This window comes from Corvus brachyrhynchos, unplaced genomic scaffold, assembly GCF_000691975.1.
Source record: "Corvus brachyrhynchos isolate BGI_N302 unplaced genomic scaffold, ASM69197v1 scaffold221, whole genome shotgun sequence".
NCBI lineage: Eukaryota > Metazoa > Chordata > Aves > Passeriformes > Corvidae > Corvus > Corvus brachyrhynchos.
The window spans coordinates 390,674-395,256 of NW_008236622.1; the positions used below are offsets into that span (position 1 = coordinate 390,674).

The following is a 4,583-nucleotide window of genomic DNA, read 5'->3' on the forward strand; positions in this document are numbered from 1 at the left end:
TGGGGAAATGGATATGGGGACATGGATGTGGGGACATGGATGTGGGGACAGGGATATGGGGACATGGATGTGGGGACATGGATGTGGGGACATGGATGTGGGGACATGGATATGGGGACACGGCTGTGCGGGGCTCTGCAGGGCAGGACTAGGGGTCCCCTTGGGACGGGGATGGCAGTGGGTGTTGAGCTGCAGGACCCCACCTCAGGGTGGGAGTGGGGGTTCCCGGGGTTCCTCCAGGCCATATGTGCTGCCCATGGGCTGTCCTGCAGGCACTGGGGGCCGGGCGTTGCCCCTAAAAGCTGCAGGACAGACATCTCTGTTGTGTCAGGTCCAGCTCTGCCAGTTACCTTCCAGCGGTGTCTCCGCTCCTCCATCGCCATGGGATGGGGAGCAACACCAGGCCAAGACCTTTACAGCTGCTGTTGGAGGCTTTGGCTCCATCCAGCACGCGTGAACACCATGGCAGGACTGACAAGCAGCAGAGGCGCCAGACGAGCAGCTCTGCACATCTACTCAATGTGACCACTAGGTATGTTATGTAGTGGTGAGAGAGGGTGGGGATCACCCTGTAAGGCATGAATGCCCTGGGGCACCGCCACAGAGGCAGCACCGACTGAGGGGCTCCATCGCAGACCCCAGCTCAGGTGTTGGACACCACCCCATCTCCGCAGTGGGTCACTCAGCTCCTCTTCCCCTCAGCCTCACAGAAGTGCCAAGGGGTCTTTCCTATTGTCCTATCTACACCTGCTTTTAATAACCCATCCCTGCTTCTGTCAACTGTCTGCTCAATTTTGAAGAGCACTGCAAATCGTTTAGGGGATTTTTAAGCTACAATAGGATCTATATTTATTTTCACACAGTACTATTTTTTTCCAGTAGTTCTTCTCGATTGCAGATGAATGTTACATCTCATTGCGTGCAACCCCAGCAGTGACTGAACGGGGGTTACATCCATCTGGCAGAACATCACATCACCCCAGCAGCTCTCTGGGCTTCCTCAGACAGCTCCAGTGACCCCACAGCTCTGGGGTGAGTCAGCCCAGCACAGGAATCCAGCTGGAAATTCTGACAGTAATGGAAAGAAAAGACATAGTTTTCTGTTGGTCCGGTGAGTTGAGCTCATTCACTCATGTGACCACTGTTTAAGGGAATGAGAGGGAAAAAAAAAGAGAAACAAAACTACCCCTTTTGGCAGCCACCCACACATCAGGCATGATACTGAGCTGCTCTGACTCAAATCAGATGGATGCCTTCCTCTACTCAAAAAAACCCTAGAAACACCTATTTTCTGTTAATGTGCTAACTCCAGTACTGTCACAGTTCGATTCTCTGTTGACTGCACACTTCATTGACCACCTCCCCACTCTTGCCAAAAGCTGGTGTCAGCCTGGCCAAGCTTCTGTCCCTGCTTACCTGAGACACACCAGTTACTAGGTTTTATGTAATGACTCAACAGTTACTTCCCCTAATTCTCTGGAAATCCAGTGATACAGTAATTACTGAGAAATCAGTCCTAAGGGTTTGGTGATCTTCTCAGGCAATTCTTAAAATACTTTTGCATGAAAGTTTTAAAGATGGGTATTAACCAGTGGTTTTCATTCACTCTGGTTACATGTGAAAGACAAACATACCTCCAATTAAATATGGTGACACCATTCTGTCCATTTTCCAAACAAAGAACAGAAAAAAATACTGAATAATTTCAGGGTTTTTTTTTCATTGAATTGCAATTGTTGTCCAACATCCAGCTGAAATCACTGCTAGGATTTTCTCTGTGCCTCAAGGAAATGCCACTGGATGGTGATCAATGGTACTGGCCAATATATTTTCATTGGATTTCCCTAGCTAGTTACCCATTTTGCAAACTGCTAAACTACCCATCACTATCAGCTTGCCAAATTCCCATCTATATATGTCTTTATTGTTGCCTATTTTTCCCTTTTGACCAAAATGTTTTGTTTTAAAACCAGAACAGCCTCCTTTTTATGCCACTGAAATTGTGAGCATTTGAGTCACCTAACAACACAATGATGAAGGACTCCCCCAGTTTCCATTTGGATCACACTGAAGTATTTCCTCAGGCTCACTTTTGCTCATAACTCCTCTTAGCCTTGCAAACTGCTAGCAGTGTCCCCAGTAGTGTCGTAGGAATGCGGGGAGATTGAAATGGGTACCCTTCTGCCTGGGTGTTGGAAAACAAGAGGTAAAACACATTAGTAGAAATAGCTTTCTAGGTCATACAGACCTAGAAATTACTATGATGAGGAGAAGCCAAGGAGATTTCTTTTTGGATCAAGCATTGACTGGTAAAAAGAGCCTACCATATGACTCAGAGGTAAAATATTATGAAGTTATTAGTGCTATTAAACAGAAGCTCTTATTCTGTCATTCCCTGTTAGTAAAATGAGGTAAAAGGTTTGCTTTGATACATACATTTCTATGTTCTTCCACAAAATTCCTTTAGTAATTTTCAATTAAAGATTAATTTCTCATCACATTTTTTAACCCATTGCATATTCTAATGTATTATCTTTATCCCCATTAGAAGGTTTCCCATAACACCTAATTGCTTTTCTTTTTCAGTCGCTGGCAAATTTGAACTCGTTTATTGCTTCACAAACCTCAAACCATGCAGGCTTTTATTAACTCAGAGATTAATTTTGTGGTTGGCACACTCCCTGCTTTCCAGCTCTCTTGGCATCACTCTGGTTTGTACTGCTGGAAGTGCCTGGCAACCTCAGCTCTCCTGCAGCATTCCTGGCTGCAACTTCCCTAGGGAAGGGATGGATCACAGGGCATCATGAGTTATTTCTAGGTATACACCTAGAAATCACAGCTTCAGTGCTTTTAAAACATCAGGTGTTTAACCTGGTAGAAAAAAACCAAAAGAAAATCAATTACAAGAGAAACTACAAGAAAAACAACAATTTTTCTCTGGTCAATTCACCTTAGAGAGATTGGTTAGCAGGAGGAAATGAGCCAGAGAACACAATCCAGCATTGTCAGCGCTTCTGGAAATGTTACGGCCGTTCACAGCCTGTGTAATTCCTCCAGACTTTGCTCAGTGGGAGGAGGTAAGCAGCTTGGGGCTTGAGGACAGACAGAATGGTAAGTCCTGCAGCCTTTCTTAACGGGCTTCCCATGACTATGTTGATTGCATAGTTATGTATGTTCCACCTGAACCTGAACTGGGTACAAGTCCCACAAGAAAACTTACAAGTCCTTTACAACTTTCTGTGACCAGAGCATATCTTACACATGACATTTCTCAATTGCTCCCTCCAACAACCCAGTGTCAAGGGCATTTGCTGTTTTCCAGCTTTGCCCCACCAAACCCTATTCTGTCTCCCAGGTGAGGCACAAATGATCTGAACAATGCTCATTAAGTGAGTCTCAGACTGACTAATCACATTTTATGTGCTTTCCCAGTCTGACTGTACCCACTGTTATCTCTCATCTATAACTGTAAATCCTTCAGGGCAGAGACCAGCATTGTTACCTGATGTATATTACCTAGCTGAAGGAGGCCAAGGATTTTATATGCTTTGGCAATAAACAGCATAAATATCATTATGCTTTAAGAACAGTTGTGAAGTATTTCTCCTTTGTGCATGGTTTCTAAATCAGCCAGGACATGAACCTATCTGGAGACCACATTTGTGTATGAAATCTATCTTGTGCCAAAACTAAGATATCCAAGTAGCAGAGAAAATAAATCAAAACTTACTGTTTATTTATTCAGTCTCTTTAATGTGTACATATTAGCGTGTTCCACCCTGCCTTTTCTGGTAGGGCTGTATAAATATGTGCCTTAGCTCAGAGGAGGTTATGGGACCTACCTCCACAGTGTACCAGCAGCCAGCTGGCCACATGTGGTCCCAGATGCTGCAAGCACACCTCTGCTAGCCCTGTACCAACAAGTCCTCCCTGAGGACAGCTGTAGGGCCTCCTGTGGGACACCTCTGGCCCTGTTTGTTTGACTTTCCTGGCAAGGGTTTTATATAGGGGGTTAAATCCCCATAGCCCAATCTCTCTAATCCCCATACATCCTTAGGCAAACAAAAAGAGCCTCATAAGAAAAGGGGCTGAGAGAGGACAAGGCTCCATGCCTTGGCTGTGTGTGTGGACATGACATTCCTCCTCCTACCTTTATGTGTTTTCCCTGACCTCAGTTGCCTGCAGGCTCTGCCAGCTTTGATTTTCAAGTTCAGTAGGTTGGCAACAGCAGTGGTATCACTCTGGGCTCTCGGACACAGCCATGGGATCTGCATGGCAACATCTGACTCTAGTTCTAGAGTGCCAGAGCTCATGAAAGCATAGACAGGTATATGGTGACCCATTAAACGGTGGTTAGCAATTACAGTTTCACTCTTCAAGATGATTCACATGCAGTTGAAAGCCGCAAGTCTTTAAAAGTTTCCTTTGAAAGCTCGTTAAACTACTTTGGCAAGCCTGAGTTGTTGAACAATTTATCACTTCTGTGCCAGATGAGCTTGTGAAACTGCTTTAAGAGGAAATTGTATAAAGTGCCCAAGATTGTCACAGATTAAGTTTCTTTTCTCTTGTGCCACTCAATCCTT

At 45.0% G+C, this 4,583-nt stretch overlaps 1 long non-coding RNA gene across 1 annotated transcript; it reads left to right on the plus strand.

Annotated features, from left to right (window-relative positions):
* The first annotated feature begins 21 nt into the window (after window positions 1–21).
* On the plus strand, window positions 22–3,736 carry LOC108444751. The gene is made up of 2 exons (XR_001859415.1): window positions 22–532; window positions 899–3,736. It is a non-coding gene; the product is annotated as an uncharacterized LOC108444751 (long non-coding RNA).
* Window positions 3,737–4,583: the final 847 nt, after the last annotated feature.